At 41.9% G+C, this 25,705-nt stretch overlaps 1 protein-coding gene and 1 long non-coding RNA gene across 2 annotated transcripts in view; one reads left to right on the top strand and one right to left on the bottom strand.

Annotated features, from left to right (window-relative positions):
* Positions 1–25,705, bottom strand: part of LOC111264645 (very long chain fatty acid elongase 7) — a 41,855-nt gene that overhangs the window by 13,695 nt on the left and 2,455 nt on the right. The gene's annotated exons all lie outside the window — the stretch shown is intronic.
* LOC147753933 (uncharacterized) lies at positions 832–12,796 on the top strand. Its single transcript, XR_015312833.1, has 5 exons — positions 832–1,004; positions 3,937–4,149; positions 4,611–7,018; positions 12,018–12,085; positions 12,582–12,796. It is a non-coding gene; the product is annotated as an uncharacterized LOC147753933 (long non-coding RNA).

The raw sequence follows: 25,705 nt of genomic DNA, 5'->3' as shown, positions 1-25,705 counted from the left end.
AAATAGCTTCTCGTAAACTGCGCCATCAGGTACCGTCCCACTCGATACATAACCCTCTGTAGGAGCCGCGGAGCAGCATACGCCGCAGGTATTTACAAGTTGCACATCCGAGCCTGGTTGAGATTTTCCTATGGCAACCTGCACGGTCACTGTAGCTGCTGCGTTTTTCTTTGGGCCGAGGTCCTCAGCATTGGCACTTCCACTATTCTTACCCGATTCTTTGCCGGTTCCACTCACTTGAGGCTTGCCCTCTTTATCGACCACAGCCATTGCTTGGCCGATAATTTGGTCTGACAGCGTTGTCTCTCCGGCATCGTTTTCGAGATACCGTTTGAGCATAGCTTCTGACTTTGCCACCCTCGCCTTAAAATTTTCGTGATGACTGTGCGCTTCCTTTTCCTCATATTCACGACTAAGGCTGTGCAACCTTCGAACGTCTAGATTCATGTAAACTTGGCGGTTGTCGTCGATACGCTCAAATCGCTGAATGTCCTCAGGGGTCAATTTCTGCTCGTGTGTGAGTTTCTATGACGTTTCGAGATGCTTACTGGCCAGCTTTTCGGCATGATTGATATTCAGCTTGAAGTCTGCCCGATGTGAGAAATTGTCGTCGACATCCGTTATTCGCGGAGTCGGCTCAGCATCTTCCGATGTTGATCGTTCGGATAATAATGGGGGACTACGTCGTTCGAGACATGACGTCAAAACGACCTTAGGTTTCTCTTCCTTGCGAGTCGCGTCCGTACTCGCGAGTCACTGGTCACGTCAAACGATGCGTACGTTACCGGAGTTACATTATTTAAACAATCAATTCTTTGGTCAATTGGGCTTATTGTTTACAGATTCTTCTAAATTCATTCACTAAATATAGCGGTGACGAAGTGCTGTAAAAGCATGAAACATTGATGCAACAGCTAAACGAATTTTCATAGATAATTTGATTTTGTGACTACAATACAAAGTTATAGGTGGCCGTAGCCCAAAGGGGTACAACGCTATGCAAGGTGAGTAGAAGTCGTGATCGGATAGCATGTCGAAGCTTAACACAATTTGGATCATAGCTACCTTTCGGCAAGTGAGTTGTTATGTTGCCCGGAAAAGAGGTTTACGATGCCCAATCCAAAAAATGCACCGAGTAATTTGCTTGTAACTGAAAATTTAAAGTAAATGTGAATACAGTTGGCCTCGTCTATTGTTTCTAGGCTCGCAGAAACATGCGATCGTGGACCTGACGGCTAGTTCAAAACTCTTACGGAATACGTTGTTTAAATCTAACGCTATAGTTTAGATAATCAAAGAATCAACGTAATCCAATCCTAAATATCGAATTGCCCTTGCCTGGTCTTAGACAAATATGCTGGAATATGTCACATGCTCAATGCTCGTTAAGCTTGTTTTTTACATACAGATTGAGAAGAATGTCTCTTAACGTTATCATGCCAGCGTAAGATAAGTTCAAACAGTTATTTAATGTAAGGGGTAGCCAGCTGATAAGAAGCATTGGTAACTGTTTTGTAATACCATTTGTATGAAAATGCAGGTTCATGACCGCGTTGCCTTTTCTAAATATTTATACCTACACTTACCCCGCAATACATTCGTTTTCAGTGAGTTTCAATCAATCATGTCGAATATTTAACTCTTACATCATGTCAATGTCATGCATACACAGATCGATAATAATCTGATCCCCGATAACTAACCGATTTGGTCTAATATGTCGACAGCGAGCATAGGGTAACGGCCCCTTCGCCGACTATACAGTGAGTACTTAGCTAGCCATAAAAGCGATCTAGTAGACTACAGTCGAAGTTAAACGACGTCAAGATCCACGTTAATGATGAGCTTTGAGCTCACACAGCAATCTGTTGTACAAAAGATGGGAATGTTCGAAGCTCAAATTTTCGCGCTAAAACGCCGTAGTCGGTTCGCCGTAAGTACATAGATTCAGTATATCTGGGCATAGACGATTGCTTAGTGAACTGCCTCTGATGGTTACAGTCAAGAAGCTAGCCATTCGGCCCCGAGCTACTTTCGCACGTGTCGTAGCAGCGCAGCGCAGCGCATCGCATCGCACCCAAACACAGTTGCCTTCAATTCGCTGGCAAAGGCCAGGAGATGAACGATCACTAAGCGCCATTGGATAACTTAGCTTGGTCATGTAAGCACCCGCCATACCGTCGCGCAATCAGCAGCGGCAGACAACAGGTTTTGTTGCTGGTGCTGGCCATTGGCTGAATTCGGACCACGTCCCGGTGGCTGATTGCCCGCCGATGTCCTGAAATGTTAGCGCTTGATGAAGATAACACGAATTTCATGACGAGATACAAGACCCGGAAGAGCAAGCAGCAAGAAATGGCAATCAAACCAGTCTACAGAGCCCAAATGACTGCTTTCGTCCCGTGAAACCATAACCGACGGACGTCGTCTGAATGGCCCACGGTGACCAGCACGGCGACCCCGGACTAACAGGCACTTGTCTCTTGCTGCACTAGTCGGCAGTTGGTTGGCGAGGTAGTCGGGACAGGCCAAAAGGGCTTTACCTGGTTGTCAAATCAGCGAAGAAAAGGACGGAGTAAAGAGGAGTCGTAGGGTGGGGGACTTGCTTGTTGCGGATGGATCCGACGTCTTCATATGTATTTGGTAATATGCCCTGGTTCGGACTTCTAGCGAAAGAGAAAGCTAAGCACCATTACGGTACGAACGAGCCATGCCCATATCTGCCATCAATACTGGCGGTAACAGCGGATTGACATGGTGGCAGCGCTTGCAATCACCACTTAGCTCGCGCAGGAAATCGCGGCGAACAACGGATTTTAGCTAGGATCTCCGCCAAACAAAAGTGAAATGCAAGTTGATTCGGCGCAAAACACTGAGCAGACGATGGTTTTTTTAGGTCTGTCACCATCCAATATACAATTGAGGTCTGATTGTGTTTGTGTGTTGAAGGCAGCTGAATGGAAGGTGCGTTAATAAATCGGGAGCATAAGACATCGTGCCATGTAGAAACAGCGACCTATGACGACATCTTGACTGATTGAGCCAGCACATTAGGTATATCCCGTCAATACACATGAACGCCGCAACAAATGATCAGCTCCAAGGCTGTAAATATCGTAATTACTGCACTGGTAGCATCGTCAATTTCCACACATGCGTCTAAATACACATAATCTTGCCTGTCTGTTAATGATTCCGAGTGGTCCTGATTTATCAGTTCGCTATCCCGCTACACGTGCTATCCTACCACAGTGTCTTACGTTGCTGGCATAAGTTTCAGGGGCAAGGGGCCGGCGATAAAATGAGGATTTCGGAAAGTAGCGATTTTAGGGATCACATCACACTTAGTAAGACCCGCTGAGTGCAAATGACGGAGCAAATTCATCTTGTTCCGACCATCGTCATACAATTTTACTGCCCAGCTAGATGTTTGTCGCTCATCAGTCTGCCAGACTTCGTTTCACTATTGCACCGAACTACTGGTTCAATCATCGATATTGTTTCATATACGATGATCGCGCTCGATCCTGTGTGAAGTATCCGTTTGCTATTCACTGAAGAAGACGACGATGCCAAGGATAGTTCACGGAACAATGCACGTCAATCAAACAAAAACAAACAAACAACACCTGTGGCGGCGCCATAGTTTACCACACATATATGGCAGTAGACAGAGTAATAATTCGGATCAAATTGTCTGTGGCCGGACACAGGGAGAGATCTAAAAATGGATAGCTTGATTAGGCAAATATTTGGAAATACCTATGCTTTATATCTATTAATGCGATGCAACAAGTAATTTGAAATACATGTCGCATCTTCATACAATTATCTAGTCAGCGTTCTGAAATACTGCTTAGCTTTAGTAGGTGAACTCAATTTGACAAAGATCATTGTCTGTATGTTTAACGCGTATACCGATGCTTGTATGTTCAGGCGTTTCAGATGATGACGTCTCTAGAAATGCTTCCGTCAAATTTTCCTATCGAACGCAACAGTTGCCACTATCGGGATTCTGTCCTGCCAGCGAAAATAGTAGGACATTTGAGCGAAAATCTAAAAAAAAAAAAAACATTTAAAAGCCACCTCTCAATATGATAAATAATATACGAGTATCTACGTACATCTGCGAGAGTATCCGTGACACAGGTATTGCATTCAAAACCTGTTTTGCCCTTATTTTCACTGCTTCTGCCAATGAGAATCGTTCCGTACGGTTCACCAGTGCGCTAGGCTTACTGCCAAGCAAACTGCATTAAAAATAGAAATCGCATATTCTTTTTTTTTGTTAAATTATTATCATATTATATATAATACATTATATAACTATATAACCTTCCTAGGTATCTCCCTCGACCTAGCTATATATACATCGATATATAGCTCGGCCTATATTCAGACTCAAGTTCGACACGCGCTTCCAGTGAAAAGAAGGTAAATGTTGCGCATTGATTTGCTTTGGCAGCGAAACTATCTTAAACCCCTATTGCAAACGAACGGAACGCGATCAACGTAATTGTACCAATCTGTTCCGACAACAACAATTGAGCTTGTGATATACCGCAGTATATTATTATTTATTATAATCTAACAGCGAGTTCATTATTCAGGCAATGTTACCTAATAAAAGCACACCCTATCGGCTGCCCGACCCGGAGATATAATAACTAATCAGCAGTTATACCAAAGCAAATTCAACATAAACCAAGTTCTCCAAGCTCCAGCTCTCTGTAACCAATCTACCCTGTCTATCTGTAACCGAACATTACATGCAAATATATCTGTACGATATACTGTATAACGGAAACAGATATCGTGCATATACATTTGCACGTTAACTCTCTGTCTGTATATTCAGTGTTCTTGAAGGCGCCTACAACAAATTAAACAAATCTTGTTTTTTTTTTTTTGCATTAGAATCACGCGCTCTTTTTCAATGATGAAAACAACGTAGTAAAAAAAGAACTTATTCGCGAAAAATTATAGTTCGTACCTTTACGCTGCTCGTGGTTTCATCATGCTAGTTTTGCTTGATCCTAGAAAGCTCGATCTTTATTCTGTCTTCCTTGTGTAACATTATAATTTTACTATTATTACCCTATTATAATAGTGTAGAAGAATAGATGCGTACACGACTACATTGGGGCCGTACATACTAGACATGCTGGTCGGCTACGTCAGAACTGCTATAATTGTTATTTTCGCGCTCTCCTTTTCCACAAAGACAAAAAGCGTGAAAATCGAACCTGGTGGTTAATCAATAAAGCGCAATATGTTAAAAACAAATATGGTGTCCACCTGTCTGTAAACACGGTACCAAGCATTTCGCATGGTGCCCTAAGAGATTTCAAGCCATAATTCTATATATCCAGGGCGCGTAGTGTTATTCCTGTCCCCTTCGTATTAATAAATTGTGGCTTAACAAAACAAAACGAATATGTACAAATCGAGCAAAAAAGAAACAACAGAAACCACAAACAAAATATACGTTTGCCTGTATCATATTCGACAGCAGAACCAGTCATATAACTCTACGATCGAATGAGTATCCGGTTGAATTTAACAAAGTGGTCGATCACCATTAGCTCAAGTACTATTACACGTTACGATGTCCTATTGTTAGGCAAAAACATACAAATTTCTGGGTTTTTGCCCAACGCAAGCGGCAAGGGCACGTATGTTCGGTTCGCAGGCAAGCAAATTTGTAGTCGTCGCGTAAATCATAGCGGAAAGCTGGTCCAATGGCAAAAACGAAACTTAACTTTCATATAACTATCAGTTTTCAACCTGTTATCCGCCGTTATAAACTTCTGCTTTTTATTGAACAGTTTTGTAAAAACGCGTTATTTGTACCCGGGGCCTACACTGTGGAACAACTCGTTAAAATTCGTTCTTGGGCCAAAGCATTTGTCGTGTTTGAGTGTGGCTGATGATACTGGCAATGCGGTGACAAAGCCGCATTCGATACTTTGATGGAAGTTATTCTATAGACAAACTAATCTAAACTAACAACGGATATACGATGAATAGCAATAAAGCTGACTAACATAAAGCACCATACATTTTTTTTTCTATATAACTTCAATGTGTGGTATCTGCACGCAATAAACATTTGGTACTTCAACTTGTAAAGGCATCCTAAGAAATCTTACGAAGTTGACCCTCTAACATGTGAGCACCCTGTTCCTTACAGACCGGCAGAGGTTACATCTTTACTAAAAATTTGTTTCAACGTCTCGAGTAGATATACATGCACGGTATGCTACGTACATATTACATTGCACTACTATACATCTTAATAATAAGAAAATTCTATTGTTCATGGTTCAATGTAGACAAGCAAATTGGGTGCAGTGGCGCTATAGTGTTCTATCCTACGTTTTACTACACGTAAAACCAGCGATATTATCCGGTAGGCTGAATATTTTTTTACACAGGACCCGCCAATATCATAATGGATGATAGGCGTCCATTTGTTATTGGCTCAACAACAGCAGAGCTCGCTTCTAATTTGATAAAAGTGGATATTTTTCGACAAAAATGCTACTTGCTTTCAAGCTAATACAGTCAAAAAGATTACCATATCATACTTTAAGATAATAACCGAGTGTCATTATAAATGATATAGAATGCGATGCCTCCATTAAAAAAGCTCAATTGGATTTATAAAAAATAACACAGAAACAGAGCCTTTAGCATCATATGGCGCCAACAACGATGGCCACGGGACTGACAACGCGGACCTTATGCCTTTTAGTAGAGAAATCTAAAGGACCCCAAAGCCGGAAGTTATAAGGCACTCTGGGCCGATAATCGGTCAAGGATGAAAAACCTGAATCGCGCTCAGAATACCTACTACGCATCTTCCGTTTATATGATGTCGCTATTCATCAACGTTAAGGGTAATTGAAATGTATTCGTTCAAATTAACATGGAGAAAGGTTGTATCTACGCCAAAAAGAATTTCGCGCGCGGTCGGGTTCTTATTGTAGCTACGCAGAAAACAACTGTAGACCCTGTAAGTACCTCCGAAATACGGTTTATAGAAGGCAGCCTTTGATTCTCATTTGCTTAAATGCAACCAACTTATCTTATAAGTAATAGTTATCTTATAACTATTACCCCATACTTATAGATGAACTTTATCCAACGTTTTCATTGTAATGTGGCCGATCTCAAATGAGTCAAAGTACTATTATTGCATGTTGGCCGGGTGTTGCTACACGCTAGAAACGATAATCGCCTATGACGAATGGCTTGTAAGGACCTAGCTGACCTACAATCGCGATCAGGATGATTCAGGAGGTCATTTTTGTGGTGATATGACTGTATATGCCGTAACTTCGTTCAACAGCCATTAGTTTATGTTGTCTATTGTAAAGGACTACTTGCAACGACTTGGCCGAAAAAAAAAAAACAATTTTGCCTTCGCCTGGTCGAAGGTCGTCGCCATTTTTCTCTTGCGTGATCAGGGTGCCTCAGGTATATTCTCTGTTTCGAATTGTCAATAACGTAGAACAACATTCGCACAAACAACAACAACACAAGGAACCTAACAAAAAATAGCTAATTTTAAAATCTGCAGTATATCTAGTGGAATGAGTCCGCCAGTGTGTTTATACATTATTATGTAAATGTGCAAATATTATATAGCTACTATATAATATATATAGCTACTAAATATTTATATAGCTATTTATATAGCTACTAAATATTATATGGCTACGACTCCTAGCGTTGTAGCCATTTTACCAGTCGCGTCTGGATATATGGCGACCGGTAATTCAGGTGAACGATTTGAATATTATACTTCATATATAGTATAGTCACCAGATAACTTTGGCTGGCTAAGTTTCAAAAATTAACATGAAGCCCGAGGCAACTTGCGAGATTCGAGAACATACGATCAATTGGTTATATAGATATTAAGCTTTTATCAGTTATTTTTGGATTATTTTTCTAACATTGTCGTCAGTCACATGTCATTTGGGCTCCGTTCAGAACCTCCTACATGTGCCTCTTATTCTGCATTCGCAGCCTAGCCTGTATCTACCACCTAAAACACCTACATTTATGACGAGAATATACATAATGTCAACTCGTAAATGTAGGTGTTTTAGGCGACAGATAAGGGCCAGACTGCGAATGCCGAACAAGAGAGGCACACATAGGAGATGCTGAACGGAGACCCAAATGATACGCTGCTAACATATATATGGACATATGTATATCTCAGTCTGTCGAAAAAGACCATACTTTAGAAATAGCTTGCCTTCATCGATTTCAAACGTTTGCATTACAAGATAAACATGGCTTATGATGTAACCCGTTGCCTTTTTGGTAACATACTTACTAATCTCATAGAAATTTGAATGAATGAAATCTTTTTCCAATTATTTTCGGTGTATTGCAGCAGCTGGCTAAATCCAGTTGGTTAGCCGATTTCGTTGAATCGCTATATAGGAACGTCAAACCAAAAAAGAAAGTTTGACAGAAACCCGCAAATCGTCTATGATCGATTGTTATCATAGATCGACAATAATACTGCTAGAGCCCAGACCTTCGCACGTGATATGGCGGTGGCTGGACAAATTCTGACTCGCATCAAAATTGAGGGGCGGTATGGGGCGCATTATCACGCTACATTTTCATATAGATTTGAATGGAAATCAAGGTATCTCTCATAGTACTCCGCTAGCGAAACACATGATACTGCTGTAGTCAAAATATAATCAAGAAACATATTTTAATCAAATGGCTATATCCAATCAGGACGAATACAACAAATGATCAAACTCGTAAGTGCTTTTTTATAAGCACAGGGTTGGTGTGTGTGTATAACTCACTGCAGTCGTAGCAGATTCTAATTACTATTTAGATACGGATGTGGGGTCTAGCAGTCGTCTAACGTAGAGCATAACAGCTCTACCCCCCTGCAGAAGCAAGTCGTGTGGTAAGTGTTCCTCATCTAAAGCTTCTGCCTGTACGTTCTGAAGTCAAGGTACCCCCCACTGGGTGAATTGCATTTGAAAATGCCGTTGTTATAACACGAAACAGGATCTTGTCGGTTGTCTACGACAAAGCTATTTGAAATGCATATATATATATATATATATATTGTCCATATTACTTAATCGTTCGAACCTAACAACACTATTATATGCACTTCATCTAAATTCGACTAGCAAGCAGTAAATGTGCCGTCGCATTGTTACTAATAAACACGGATTTAATTTCTACCCTCCTTCACAAACAAAGGTTGAAAACAGCATGAATCCGATGGGTGTAACTTGGTAACAAACAATAAGACCCAGATACTGGGCTGCCACCATTCATATCAAAATGGGCAAAAAGCCAGTAACGTATGATTAAAACAACATGCAGAAGCGACCCCCCAGCAAACGGGACTTCGTGCATTTGATTCGGACGAGCTGACAGATAGTGCATACGGTATAATTACAGGATTGCTGAATGGACGCAGCCAGACAGTGATTAACGTATCAGCATGAACCGTCGCCTAACCGTAATAAAACGGCCAGATAGAAAGGTAACTAACGATGGATACTGGCCACTACCATTGGCGAGGCCAAACAATCGTTCGGACATGTGACCCGTCATATCGGCCAGTAATCTCCAAAAGGCAGCTTTCGATTTCGGCTTTTGATCTCTGCTAATGGATGCCTTAGCAGCGATTAACCGTTACATCCGCACGGGGACGGTGGAGTGATGAAATTCTATTATCTAGATAGTAACTATTTTATTATTAGAAGCAGATATTAACAAATACCCATGATGAACGGTGAGCTTTCATTGAAGGCGAGCTTTGGCCGCAGGAGACTTGTCAGGATGAACCGAAACTGCTGCAAGGCCAAAAACCACTACAATCAATTAAAGGCGGACGACGTATATGACTCTGCCGGATACTTCAATTAGGTTAAATTCACTTCTGAATAGAAATGTGGCATCGTTTGTCCTGTAAGAGGATGCTTTTCAGCTTGTGGATATCCCAAATGATAAACGAACGCACCGTTCACGCCTGGGCAGATCGTCGAAAATCGTATTACTTACTACTTCGTTCTGAAGGAAGATAGGCTAACCATTTCGGCACCGCCTGCGCAATGCAAATATCCTAACGGGGTCAACTGGTTGTCCTCCGAATCTATTCCATGGCAATTTCATGGGTTACTTGAAGTCAACTTTTTGTACAGCTTCTCCCCTTTCCCCTCTATTGAAATAATACTTTGAACTCAAAAGGGCCGCTACGGCCTCAGACGGAACCATCACCAGCTACATGAGGCCATTGAACATGTCCTGTTTCAACTGACACGTATTCTTCGTTCTGAAACATTCTTTGCCAGTACGAGAAAGCCGTTCGTGACCAGTCTCTGCCCAGTAGTTAACGGCACGTAAATGCTCCCAACGACCGTTGTCGTTACTAGTGGCTAACAGAATGCCAAGAAAAAAATATATATAAATACTTGTCACTTTTTTTGTACCAACTGCTGTTGTTGATGCTGTTGGCTTAAAGTCGAAATTCGGTCCGGATTTGCTTCGTTTATTTGCCGTGTCCAGAAGTGGGCCACACAGAAGCCATCAGCAAATAGCAGAGGTGACCCACAACTGCTGATGTAGAGCCGGCCAAAAAGGCCAGGCACAGCCTCTATAAAATGGAACTGTAATAGCAGTAATGTTGCCTACAGAAGAAAATCGCTGGCGTCTAGCGACGATGCTGAACGGTCCAATCTGCGGAGGGATCTTTGGGTCCGAATTCAGGGCTCTGCAGAATTGCGCTTTTTCGCGGTAGAAATAGCAGAAAATAGGCGGTTCAGTGGCAGGAGCATTAGCAGCTGCTAGAAGCGGCAAGAAGCTTACGCTTCGATGGTGCTTTTCCGTAGATTAAACAAGAGAATGCGTGAACTTGTATAGTTGACGAATGTTAACGGCGGCAGTTTGGTCAGAACGTCTCGTGTATATTCCCGTAAATTGTATTGCTTCTATGTTACTTTGCTAGGTTAAAGACAACTTTAAAAACAAGACAAGAAAAAAGTTTATTAGAATACTGTATTTTCCCTATTATCTTAATGATGTGAGATAATGATTGAGAAAAATCTAAAAAACCCTTAGTACTTGACAAGTCATTGAAGCGCTATAGATGACCATGTCTCGACGAATGGCAGAAATTCATACGAGCCAATATCGAGGGAAAACATTTTTGATAGTATCCTTTCGCTGAACACCAGATGTAACGGTCAGATGCTGTACTTCCACACAGCCCCACTTGAACGCGCATTTATAGGGTTAGTTTCGGTACACACGATTTCTTCTATAAGTACATGGATGCGTGTAGTGTTATACCCGACTTCTGTAAAAATGGAGCGATATCCGTCAAATGTTGGCCGCAGCCGTCCTTGAGGTTGCTGTGTATCGAAAATTCTGAAATCGTTGCAGGGGCTAAAAGGGTCGATAGTCAGGACTTAGGATAAACTTAGCCTTCAATAACTGTTAGCGGTGACATTTACTGGGGATTACTAGGCGCTGGTGCAAAAGGCGCTGACCTGCTTCACATGAAGCGTGCTTAAAGACACAATTAGCATTATGACAAACCAGCTAGCGTTGGTGTGAAAATTGATTTCTTGTCCTTGTTTCGGGAATGATTTGTTTTCACTGAAATGTGTAAAAGATGCCCGCAGTTACCGTGTGCGACGAGCTTCGACACAAGGGTGTCAGCCCTCCGGCCCCGAAAAAGAAACGCCTGGAAGGTTACTCTGTCACCGCGTTGGCAGCTATCGTAGTGGGCAATGCTATTAAATAGGTATTACCGAGAAAACCTTTTCACACAACTATACAAAGCAAGGCTGCCGCTGCAACGACAGTGGATTCTCTAAATAAATGCCAAAGCCCGACAGAATAATAACACAGTAAAAGCAAATTATAATCATTAACAGCCATGAAACATTTCGGGCTCCAAATAATACAGGCCGCTACAATTACATAATAACAGCACCGATTTCTTTCAGCACTGTAAGAATGTTGAAGCATTACTTGGAACTGGAAGTTGAAGCCCTAGCTCGACCAGAAAATTCTAGTAAGCTAAGTGCTCAGTACCTTTTTTTTCCGTCCTCGATACTATTAAATCTATATGTTGATTCTTATTCGGTACCCTTGCTTGGTAGGAAATAGGCGCTGGTGTAGGAGTGTAGTGTCTTCTATATGCTCATCTGGCAGTGCCTAAGAGTACAACATAAGCCTTTGGAGCGTAATTACCATTTTGCTCTAGAAACGTTTTTGAACGTCTTACGTAAACCTGTCTCAGAACGTGACAACGAGACGAAATGTGTGCCATGTTCATTGTATAGTATAAGCGGTCGTGCCTTTGCGGGACGAGTTTGCCTATTCTTGCAGATCTATTCAGACGATCTAGTAGCAACTTCCAAGTTTGATCACTTGAAGTCATTGAAATGTGTAAGGAGTACGTAGGCTATATTATTACCATCGTAAACAAAGGAGAATACAGTTTGGTAATCATCTCCTTCACTAGAAATATGGATGATGTACAATGTTTGAAAATTTAGTATTTGCAGGTTAAACGCTTCCGGACGCGCATCGTCCCCACTAGAGCGCCAGAAGCAAGAGCAAAAACTGCCACGCTAGCGTTACATCAGCAAATCTGTAACGAAACGCAGTCTGGTGTAGCTGTTCATGGGCCTTTTTGACCTGTACATATTTGAAGGTCGATTGAATACTTCTTCGTAGGCCAATATTAGAACATAAATGGAATAAAGACAATATCTGTTGCACAAACTCGAATCAAAACACTGTTTTAACTAAATAATACCGAATTAATTATTTAAAAAACAATTGAGCCATTTATAATATTTTCTTTCTTAGATTAAAATATCTTAGTATAAATTAAGCGTAGTTAAAGGTAGCATGTAGGCACTAACTCAAACGTCTACAGGATTGAGCTGCCTGAAGTGTCAGCTTAACCTTTGTAGATCTAATGAAATTAGCGATCAGCAAACGACTCTTACGAACATCTAGGTTGAGCGGTATACAGGCTGTAACCTTAAGTTATTCTGGTCGTTAGCCACAACTATAGGCAGTATTTAGGCACGTTTTATCAGCAACGCCATGCCAGGAGCTCTCAATGGATTCCAGTGTGTATATCTCTATAGTTGATGAAGTCGGCGATATGAGCGGAACACGTGGTGGCTAGATAGGCGGTTGCTCTTTACGGCATCCTTCTGTCGGATCAAATAAAAGCGCTGTGACGTTTTGAAGCATCGAGGATTTGTCCGTTGACTTGTCCTAAATTGTTGTTTTTGTGCTTTCGTCAGCCTGAATTTCTAGAAACTTTTCTCTTCGGAAGATAAGTCGAAGACTTTTACTCACATTTGAGTGCCTCAAAATGCACCCTCAACTCAAGCCGATATATCAGCAGATTTATCTACATCGGTACACAGGGTTGATCAATCGATTCCTATGAACTACGGTACCTTATTACATTAACAACACATAGCCTTTCTCCTCTATTGTACCAAAGAATCACACTTCAACATTAACTAGCTCGCAACGGCCTCTGGCACAACAAAGCTATTGTCTATATTTCGTGTCAACACGAACACTCTGTTACCGACGCTTAGTATCAACGTGAGTTCGATAGTTTTCAACTTCACCAGCACTAGGGATCTCGTCTCCAAACGCTCCTCGCAAACCCTAACCGATTGTTCATTGTTCGAGATCCACCGAATCGCGTACTTCTCTTTTGAATGCTTTCGCCTTTTGTTCTAAACACAGAGCGATCTAAAAACAGCTACCACAATCCTACAATCAAACCGGAAAGCACCAACCGAAGGACAGAGCTCATCAAATATGCTTTTTTCATCCTTTTGTAAATCCAGACGAACATTTGACCGGAGCTATAAGATTCAATTGAGTCACACTGGCAATGTCTGCCTATACAAAATCACTGTTGATCGAGTGCTAAATCGATTACTGAATGAAGTTCTCGAGTGACTAATGGAGTCGTCCAGTTTTCTGCCTTCGGAACCGCACTAATCATCACCGTGAACACACGGGGTCAGCGATGTCCTATTTTTCTTAGCGGCTATGGCTTGGCGCCCGTCCGATCAAGCGATCGTTCGTTCGTTCGTTCGTTCGTTTGTGCTCTAAGTCCGTTGTTCTGTTCTCTCAGTCTTTGTCTTCGTCTTCGCAAATGCTTTCCCAGGGCTCCATCAGACGTTTATGTGTTCTCTCTCTATATTAGACTGGTTATTGTCTTACTTGTTCTCGTATCCCTTTCAGCGCTGATAATATTCTTGCTAGCGCCGGTGCTACGACTACCGGTGACCAAGGAACGTCGATGTCCCTGAAGCTGTCTGTATTGCGCCAATATGATATTGTTAGTATCGGCGTTTACGCTAGTCGTCCTTATCATAACCTGCGTGACTTGAGTTAGCCTACCCTGGTCGTCCGTTTCCCACTCGAGTCCATCCCCTACCCACCGCCCCGCACTTCAGTTGTTGCGGCGGAGCTGTCGCCCCACACGTGACCCAGCTAACGGCTGCGGCAGTTTTAGCAAATCGTCTATAACGATGCTGCCAGCATTTGAAGTGTTGTTGCTGCTGATGTAAATAACGCTGATGCCAAGCGTCTGCCAATAACCGGCGGAAAATACGGCAAAGACATCGTCGCGCAAACAGCTGAACAGGCCATCTGCACCGATGGCGTTCCGACAGCGACAAAAGCGGCGTCAACAGCATTGCCTGCGCGTGCTGCAATGGTTGCTGGTAAAAATGCCGGCGGTGTATAGCTTTTTTAGCGAGTTTTTTTTCTAGGCGGTACGTGCAGGCAGCTGTCTGCGAGCAGGCTGCACGTACCGCCAGCCTGGTATCGCCATCGTATCTGACGCAAGCCAGAAATTCGTAACCTTTATAACGACCGGTCCCGCAGTTTAGCTGGCACTAGTACTATTATTACGGCAGCTGTTACGCAGACATTCTGTTACGTACTCGGTTCTGAAAAGGGTGCGAGATTGTAATTAAGCTGACGTATAAGGCTGGAATCTCGTTTTTGAAGAAACATGCATTGCCTATGTATTTCGTGTCAGCTGGATATTAAAAGATGTAGTAATATCGTTGGCAGTTCAACGTTACAGGGTTTACGGTCTTACAATACATGGGAGGTGAATATTGTTGTGATATCTGGGCTTTACCTATATAATTGTCGCTTTATCGGCGATTGGCGCAACTCCAAATCAGTTTGTCGATAATTCGCAGCATGCAGTAGAGTCTATTGCAATCGGTTCTTGTAAAATTTGCAACATTATACGTCGTCGAAAAATGTCGTCACTTCTCTCAGCCAGTCGAGCCTATATTTCTGTATTCCTGATATAGGCATTCGTCAATAACTGATGGGTTCATGACTCGATGTCTCACCTCAAACCGAACGCTCTTACGGCACTTCAACTCCTGAGATGGTCTATTAGCTTTTTTAGTCACAATAGATTTAATAGCCAGTAGTTTGATTACCTTAAATTAACGTAGGCTCTATTTTACATCTGTCTTCGCCGCCTTACACGACCTTAAAGATGCGTTCTCTCTGATTACATATTCAATGTAAGCCTGGTAACATTTCACGTTATAATTTTCCTTCACTCAGAAGTCGTATTTACAAAACTGTGCGAACGAATAATTGACGGTATCCGGTGTTACTGCTGCTGAAAAAAAACAAGCGAGGGCATGAACGTGACGTATGTGCATAGCTGGTCAGATTACGCTTCTTTCAAGCTCACGTTTTTTTGAGATTTTACGTTCAGTTCAGGAAAATCAAAGTCTGTAGCGTCCTCATTATAAGACTGACCTCCGGAGTGGTTAGTGCCAAAAGGGATCGCGTTCAACAGAATTTCTTGATAATGAGACCCTCGCTGATTGACTGGACTCAAGCGTAACGATATCGACGCTGAGCGTAATAAATACGCCTTGACGCAATAGACGCGAAACAGCGTGCGCAATTTCCCCTTCGCATAAGTACTCGATTAAAGATCGCGGATATACACGTATACGCAAATGAGACCGTCTAGAATTTTGTATCTCAGCTTACGTATGTCTTATGCGTTATGTAATGAAAACAAGTATCTTATCTAATAATAGTCGTACAACAAATTCGAAGTCGATTCCATCCACCAGGCTCGATTGTCCTACAATTTATCATTAATTATTATGTAAAATTTTTCAATCCGCTCCTTCCAAATAGATCACGTTCAAACTCGATTCACGGCACAATTTGTTTGTCTCATCGTTAATTGTTACCATTTATCTAACAGTGTAATATAGATACATAAATACCTGAAACAAAAAGTTTCGCAACATATCACAGGACACATTACTTTTAGAGATATTTATTATTATATATATTATTAGAAATCCGCTCTAGCTCTGTGTCGGCAAAGATATTTTTAATTTAGACCCCTTCTCTCCGGATGCTTCTGCCCTTGCAACTGATCGTGTTCTCAGAAAATCCTCAGCCAAATAGTTATCGGCGATTTCTTCTGGGAGAGGACAATGTCTCCACAAATATCGGATCGGTATTTTTCCAGTTACGTTGTCCCCGGACACCAGCATCAATTTCACCTGCTGATTGAAGCCTGTGATTCAGCAAACTGTCATCCCGTCTGTGATCACTGCCGATAAGTTCATTTGTCGCCATACATACATACATACATACATATATATACCGGTTGTGTCTTTGTTCAAATGCTTGCCGGCTCCGTTAAAGTCGCTAATCTTCGCTCAGAATCACGGGCAGGGGAACAGATGGAAAAAAATCTCTCATAATTTTAGATCATCATCGACCAACCACTTCTGTGGTGGACTTCGCGTACCGCGCATCTTCAATAGTGCAAATGCTGTACTGCAAAGGTGCAACAAACGCAGTTAAAGAAACTAAATAACGTAGCACAAGAACGCTGAGTAGAGATTGTAGTACTTGTCCCATTGCTGATTCACTGTTCCGTTATGGCAGACTGCGGAACGGTAGCTGGCGCCGTCGTTGTTCCGACCGTCGTTGTGATTAATGCTACCGTCATCATTACTGTTCTAGCTATTAGTCCTATTTTCGGCCTCTGTTTGTTAAGCGATTAGCGAGCTCAGGCCAAATAACGTCTCCGATAAGAAGGACATCACTAGCAACAGAAGCGGCAGCTTCTATCATCGCAGATAACGCAACTCTGAGAATCATCGAACAGGATGCTATTCTCCTTGAAATACCGACGAGTTTTTTACATTTGCTCCTTCTATCTTTTCCTTTGCGACTCACTCACTCACTCACTCATTACTCTTCAAGCCTCAAGCTAGGATGTCAACAAGCGTCGAACTGCGAATCCTGGTGGAGTTCTCGTTGCACATGTCTACGTATGATGCATATACATACATATGTGTATGCACCTAGAAATACACGATGCACATGAGAAAAAGGATCAGTGTAGCTGCTCAGCAGTAGGTTAAAAATGAAGGCACAAAAATTTTAATGTAGCAGCGTAAGTATCCGATAGTATAAAATTAAATGTGGAGCAGTGCTCGATAGACCGGCACACAACTACCCGCACCCACGCAGATAAATAAGGGTCCTAAGGTGGAAAAGTACTAGTTAAAGTAACGTTAGTAACAGACGTTTGCAATCAATCTGTCTGTGCTCAGGCATCAAATCGTTGTTTATTGAACCTGTGTAGTAATGTTTATGTATATTACGACTGCTTAATTGCGTTTTTCACGTTTTTTGTTATTGCTGCCATTGTTGTTGTTGTTAAAATCGCTTTAAAAAAAAAAACAATCAAAAGCCGATTTTTTCATCGTCTTAGTCAATCTGACATACTTCAAAACTTTTTCGAACTAGGAAATTGGGAGGGGCAGGAATAGCGTACTATTAAACTACTGTGTTGAAACCCTGCGCCCTCGTCAATCGTTAGATGCGTCTCTGCATTTCAGTTGCTAGTGGTAGAATATACATCTTGATGCGTCATATTGGCGCGTGATACGATTTTCACCTCATTATCTCAGCGGATCAAACAGCAGGCAAACACTGCTGAGCCAAACTCCGTTAGACCGGATATGATAATACCGACTGGCGACATAACTTACGATGTAATTGTTTTTCCCATGACACACTTTGATATATAGTTAAATATATATATTTTTTTTCGTTTCTGTATTAATACCTAATAATAGGACCAGTTGGCCAGTTAAGAGGCTTAACTGCCTGATTCCGTCCCAAGAAGAAAAGAAAAACCTAGGAACTTTCCGTGGACCAGTAGTATCGCACTACCGGCGGAACGTGAAACTGTGGGTCTTTCTAAAGTTCTCATTATTTGGCATCTGGCAGAGACCGCTAACGATGTAACACGTCGAAGAGGCGATGCGAAAAATATATCATGCAAATCACAGAAACTAGACAGTCCTATTGCAACAAAAGAAAATGGGTTGCCTTATCAATATAGCTACGTCTTTTACATAAAGGATTGGAGGTAGGCGGTTAAACAGTAGTCTCGAATCATGGCAGATCTTGATTTCAATCTTGAATAGCTGTATTATGGGGCTGTCATGTGGCTGATACATACAAAAATTGCTGATATTTCAATGCGGAGGCTTTTTGATGTTGCCTATTTGATTTTGTCCTTGACCGTTCGAGCCTTTGTAATGGCATATGGGCATATCGGGTGCAGTTAAAAAGTCGACTGTTTCAAATGTTTTTTTTTTTCAGATCACTTTAAGCAGCACGCCCAGTATAGCGGAAAAGTAATGCCTAAGAAAACACAAGTACAACAATTTAATTTCATACTTCTTGCGCCTCTACGGGGTAGGAGGCGCTGTTTATCAATGACGTCAGTTACAGTATGAAGCTTGAAGCTTTCTGGGTACCTACTGTGTCGCTGTTTTTATTACCTAGTTTCTCACGGAGAAGACGCAATGCGATATTATACAATCTGTTTATAGGACTACTGTTTCTGCTTTGTGTGGAGGTGAAGGTTGTAAAGGGTAGAGGAGTTTCGATGGCTAACAACAGTAACAATGCCGTGTCGTCACAATATTAGTACGATGGCTCTTAGGCTAGAAACGGCTGATCGTGATCATATATTGTGGTGTTGTTTGCCTTAACAGGACAGCTGTTGGGAGTTATGGCGATTGCTATGCCATCGGTGCAGCAGCTTCTGCGGACTGAATGTCAAGGGTTTTCTTCCAGGCAGCCGTTGTTTATCGATTTGGCCAATGTCTGTCCCCTATCTGATCCGGCCTGTGAGTCAACGCAAACTAACCCCCATAGCAGTTCTAGCTTTGGCATGGCACACTAGTGAAGGCACAGTCATTAGGCAGTTACTGAACAGAATAACACGAATAAACATTGATGCGTACATTCATGCTATGAGCAAGATGAAGGGCTGATGAACCGGTTGTCGCGACTCGCGAAGTTAAATAGTACTAACAGCAATAACAGTGTCGCTACCTCAGGCATAGCTCCTCACGGAGTGGAGGTGGAGCGAAGCCGGCAGCCAACGTATATACTTATGCAGAGACCGACGTAGCGAACCGACAAGCGGGCGACCGGATGTCGTGGCCAACGGCCTCGTCAGAAAAAGTTTGTTCATGCCAATTCCGAGAGGAACGAAAATCAGTAGATGCATTTGTTTTTAATTCTGTCAATGACAACATGCAAAAAATACGAGCATGCTTTTTATCGAACCCATGGTCATGGCCTGTTAAGGGCGGTGACGTCGAAGTTGATGGTCACACTTCGATTCGCTCATATTCGAAGCTCCAGTAAGTCGCAGTGGTAGAAAAACATATTCGAAATGACTGCAATCAATGAGATATCGGCTTCATTTGCTCTTTCTAGTTCTAAAAAAAACACTGCTTAAATTTCGATAAAGCCTCACGAGCGAGTGGCAAAGAGGAGGCCATTTCGGGTAAACGAAGATTCTAGGGTTGTGCAACCTGTTTTCTAGTAAATTCTTTCCTATTAGAATAAATAGGTACTTTAACTACCAATGACATAGGATTCAATCGTTTCCACAAGCTCTAAGCTTTTTCTCCGGTAGCGCTATAGGCGCTGCTTCAATAATTTGTTTACTCAGCGAATCCTGAATCAATGAGGCGACGTTTAACGTCAATACGTGTAGCAGCACCTAAATACCCGAAAAGAATTACTTCACAATAGATTGGATGAATAACTTAGCGTAATTGTCGCTTAAAATTAGTGACATTCTATAGTTGCGCAATAGTAATAGTCGGAAGGTAAATATCGGGCGATCAGCATGGCCCTGGATTTGATGATGTGATGGAAGATAAAGGGGAGACCTATCGCAAATGAGCAGTAACGATTTCACGCCAATCTGACCGATAGTATATATGTTAAATGTCATATATAATATCCCAAACATAAATGAAAATGCACAAAGGTAAAGTTAAAGTTTGTCCTTTTGCCTGGCGCCTAAAATCATTTACAGCACAGAGCAAGCTATTCAAATTCAAGCATGATACTGCGTCAACCCAGTAATGCTTGGAAATGATAACGCTTGACGAGATACAGTGACGAAAATTAATTCTATTGATGTTAGCAGATGCGGTAATGTTAAAGAAGATCTATGTAAATCTTAACAAAATCACAAGCCTTTGTCCAACCAAGTAGGCCAGAGCGGAAAATGCCTCTGTTAATCTGTTGATCACTTACACTATAGGAATTTTCTGTTCGTCGAAACATCTAACGCTATCTGGTTTAGGTGTTGAGACACCGATGTATTGTTTAGGTCGATATAGTCATTTAAAACTAGTTTTTTTTTAGGATGACTCCCTACGAGATCGAAAACCTAGGCGATTGTCTCGTGGTACAGGAACACAACAAGAATAGTAGACTGCCTATTGAAAATCCCCGGATTACATCGTGTCTGTTTCCGACTTTTAGCAGTGTTACTTATCGGTAGACGCGTATCTCACGATTTGGATATCTTCACTAAGTTTCTAGTGTTTGTATTAGGTTTACTTATTTTTCTCTTGGCTACATAATAATGTAACATCTATTGTTCGAAGTAATTATATTGCGTCTTCCAGTTGCATTTATGTGGCACTTAGGCACTCCATAAGTTGTAAATTTTCCACAGTTACATTGGGCAGTACAGCAGATATTGGGCCCTTTTCGCATCGTTTCGCACCTAAATACAACTTTTGGTCTGTTTAATTTTCAGTGTCATTACCGTCACGTTGTAAACACACTTGTTTGACCCATACATTGTTCAGCTCTTCCTAGACTACACGCGGGCATTTTCTGAGGGCAGTGGGACACCTTGTCTTCGCACTTCACTGCTAGCCCATTTCCACGCGAATAAGACAACTGTTTAATGAAGAACAGAGACAATGCAGAAGAAACGCAGGTACTTGAAATATACGCGAATACAGTATACCTGTGATAATGACGGTAATGATGATCGTAATTATTGGGGGACAGTGAGCGGGGATCAGGGGTTCAGAAAAGTGTTTTACCGACAAGATATGACAATAGTTGTGCAGTCCATATGAGTGCGCGTACAAACTAATTTCGTTGACGCCGGAGATAGGCGGAATCCGGCTCGCTTTTTTTTTGCCCCGCAAGGGAAAGTGTATGGCCAAGCATTCCGGATCAGCAAGAAACAATGACCTCTACTCTAGCTTCAGCGACTGTATCGGTGTTAGTGGCCGTTAGGTGTTAACATTTGGCGATTAACTTCGCGTCTGATGCTGCCGTCAAAGGAAGATTACTGACTATATACCTATGAACTGTATATTTTTTCGTACAATCATTGCGAATAAGCCTAGAGTAAAGACGATGCGGCTGATACTGGCTGAAGAAGTAGGCAAAGTACACTGGCTATAATTTTCAATCTACTTATTGAAATTCATAGAAGTAGTCATAGTTAATTTATATCAAAGGCGATAAAGAAGAGTATTTCGAAATTGCAAAACGTGCTCGAAGTTTTTATGGAAGAACTTCGTTACTGGTGTAGCTTGTTCAAAGGAACTGATGGTCCTATTGAAGCTTTCATACTTGTATACGATTTGCCGATGGAATAGGTCATGGATGTCTATTCAAAGTGATCTAAGTGAACAGGGAAAACAACAACTATAACAATGTTACCGTCCTTCCAAGCAGCTTCTAACGTATATAAGTATATGCTGCATAAATAGCTAAAACAGGTACGAAATCGCATTATATGTAATAGAAGAGTAACTTTTTAGTAAAAACCAGAAAGAACAGGAATACTGTTTTCACTTCTTTCCAGATCTCGTTTCTCATTCATATTGACTTGCTATTGACTGAACGGCAGCTGTTATTATAATAATTAAGATACATCGGATAGCGAAACTAAGGAACGATAAGGATTGTTTTATAGAAATCAGGAACGACTTCGTCAATAGATCCCATCAAGCGAGTAATAGACTAGGCATAGTCAGTAAGTTACTTACATCAAGCTTTTTTAAGCCTTCTGAGCGGCCAGATTTCTATTGCTTAATATTTCAGATATAAATGAGGGATCCTTGTAAATCAGTTGAAGGAGCCTTTAGATGTTCAAACTGTGAACGCGCAAATTATCAAGCGGCATGCAAGTCTGCCTACCATAAGTATTTTGCTTCTCATTTTATGTGTTTTTTTTTTTAATTTAATTTATGTTTATTTATGAAATATGAACATTTTAATGAGTAGTTGATTTGATTTAACGATCTGATAAAATGGCATAAAAAATATAGCATAAGATATCTAGATCTGGATAACATTCACCTCACGCAAATAAAATGCACTTCAAATATGGAGCTCCAATTGTGTTGAATATTTTCTACAAAAGTCGTTTTGCATGTTATTACAATAATAGTAAATTGCCCGCTTGGTTAAGTAGCAAAAATAAAAAATACAAAAGTGTCGTACGTAGAAATAATGGAGAAATATCGAGTACCGAACAAAATAAGCGTAATCCTCAATGGGTGCTAATGGCAAAAATCAGCGATAGAAATGCGTGCGCAGTTGGAAAAATCGGCCTTCGGTTTTGATGGACTCCGTAAATATGGTGAGGAAATAACTTTTTTGAGGGTCATAACTACGTTGGGCGAAACATAATTAGAACTTGGCAGAGCTTACGGAAAGCTCGATAACCAAATAAACCTATCAATCAAGCTGAAATAAAGCTATCAAATAAACCATACCGCTTGGTCACCATCGAGTTGACAAAAAATAAGCCTATAACGGCAGCATAGTCAAGGTAGTATGTGTTGTAGGCAAAAGTTCATCCGTTAGTCGTTCAGTATTTGCGCTACGGTTATATATTACGAAATGAGTATAAAGGTAATTAGCAACAAATGCTCGCATCACTTTCGTAAGACTTTTCAAAGACTAGCCAGGTAGAGTTTGTTCATAACTTACTCTACGCGTAGTGCGACAACCTTCGTAAGTAACCACTTTTCCTTTGGATTTTTTGTTAATAAAAGAGCTTCATGTGGGTTAAATTTCGACCTATCCGGTTCCTAAAAGCTCATTACGAATTAAAAATGTTTAAAGGGGTAACCCAAGTACAGAAAAATGTCCTTAGAAGTACGTAAGGTCCTTCTCCTACATACCCCCGTCTAACATAATGTTCCCTAAAAAATAAAGAAAAAAACAAACCTATTCGGCATTTTAGTGTACCCAAAACCATCATAGCTTACTGCATTAACCTACCAAAAGATTTTTAGCCCGCTAGATAGCTAGCCATGTCTGACCTTATGAAATCCTTCTATTGTATCGCGACATATCGTTAGCGGTGGCAATTTTGTGGCTGTCACCCCCCAGCCTAACAGCTACGGGGACGTCCTTGACTCAGTCGGCGTATGATTATGCCTTCTTAAAAGTACGTTCTAAAGCTTTCTCGGTACGACGACTCGACAGCAGGTCAATTTAATTGCTTATTAAGCTTTTATCTTGTTTACAGGGTCCCCCCCCCCCCCCTGAAACAGTCTTAGCCTATTACCCATGTCAATATTTCTAAAAGTTTGTTGTAAAAAAAAGGGGGGGGGGTGCCGCCCCACATAAGAAGGACTAATCGAGTTCGACTCATATAAACGGCGTATTTCTCTACGCCCGTGAATCGATATTAGACTATGGCTCCTAGTCCCTCTTGACAATTATTTCGCATACAGATGGCCTTGTCATCCACTCAGTTCTCTCTAATGTCGTCATCGGATTAAATTACGTATGCGATTTGAACTTGTTGTTTATTTAGGTAGAATCGTCACAACTCACACTTCACCACAGCTTTCCTTCATGGAACAATTCGGTGCCGTTACTGGCTTTCGCCTCTCTCTAAAGGCAACTGACTTAGATAGCCTCCGTTATGCACGCTGCCGTTGACGAGCAACTATTTCGGCGATGTTCCTTTTATAGGTCTTCGTCACTTAGCATCCTCCCCAACCTGGTCACTTCCTGCCTGACTTCTTACAATTCGCTCAGTGTATAAGCAAAGACGGTGCTTATTCTGTGCCTATCGCAAATAAATTAGCAAATCAGCCAGAGAAGCTGTGACCGCTTTTCCTATTTCTTTAGATGATTTGGCGGCTATCCAGCGTTCACGGACGGTACCACGTCAGCGACATGCCCTTAACTTCGGCGTCGAAACATAGCAGACTATAGCGCCTTAGTTGTTGGTGCTGCTATTGCGCCCGAGGCTACCAAGAACTCTAACACTGTCATTGTGCTTAGCATGGTGAGCATCGTGTGGAGAAGACAAACTGTTGAAGCAGCTCAAATGGTCGACGGCGGCGGTGGGGGATTCGTCGGTATGCCGCCTTCCTCTTTGAGTCAATAACGAACGAACTATTCGGAATACAAGCATGCGATCGATAACGATAGCCAGTCGGCAATCGGGCTAACGGGAACGTCTGTGCTAATCTGCTCTGATCCGTCGGCCCGTTGTTTGCCTTGTTTGTTGCCTTATCAAACATGGTTAACCCCAGTGGGCTAAGTTAGCCGCCACACCGCACAGCCTCGCACCATGCTGCATCGTTCCGAGCTGGGCCGGATAGCGGTGCGCGCGAAATCTTGAGGACTGCGTCTGGCGTTATTACTGCAGCATAGCGGAAGAGCCATCGGTGCTCACATCTGAATGAAATACAGACGTTAGTCGTGAAAACAGCAGACTAACGGGGAAGTCTAGTCTGGCCAGACTCCGAAGCAACCCGTCGTCAATCGCCGTCCAGACAAATCGTCCTTCTCAGACAGGTCAGCTGGCAAGGCGGTAAAAGCAATAGTAGTTGGCAATGCTTGTTTGTAACCGTTAAAAGCACATATCAAGCAGTGTGCCCGTATTAATAAAGAGGCTTCCTTTTCGACTGCTCCGGTGGTTTTTGAATTCGTCTTTGACTCAAAATGTTGGCAACGTCGACAGCTATTGCCGTTGACTGTCGCAGGTGCTGCTGTCCGTCGACCCATTTCATTCCACTTTGTATCAAGCTCACTTTCCAGCCTTCCATTTCCCCCAGATCCCGCATACCTATGGATATCCAGGCGGGCCAGCTGCTGCAGCAGCAGTAATAGAATTCAAAAATAAGTTTTACGACTGTTACAAACGATATTCTCTCAGTACATCAATTGACACACGAAACTATTCCCTCACGAGGCACACGAAAAACGGGTAGACCCCAAAGCTATAGAGCTGACC

The sequence above is a fragment of the Varroa jacobsoni genome, unplaced genomic scaffold, assembly GCF_002532875.2.
Source record: "Varroa jacobsoni isolate VJ856 unplaced genomic scaffold, vjacob_1.0 scaffold_98, whole genome shotgun sequence".
In the NCBI taxonomy this organism is placed as follows: Eukaryota; Metazoa; Arthropoda; class Arachnida; order Mesostigmata; family Varroidae; genus Varroa; species Varroa jacobsoni.
This window is presented reverse-complemented; position numbering and strand designations above follow the sequence as displayed.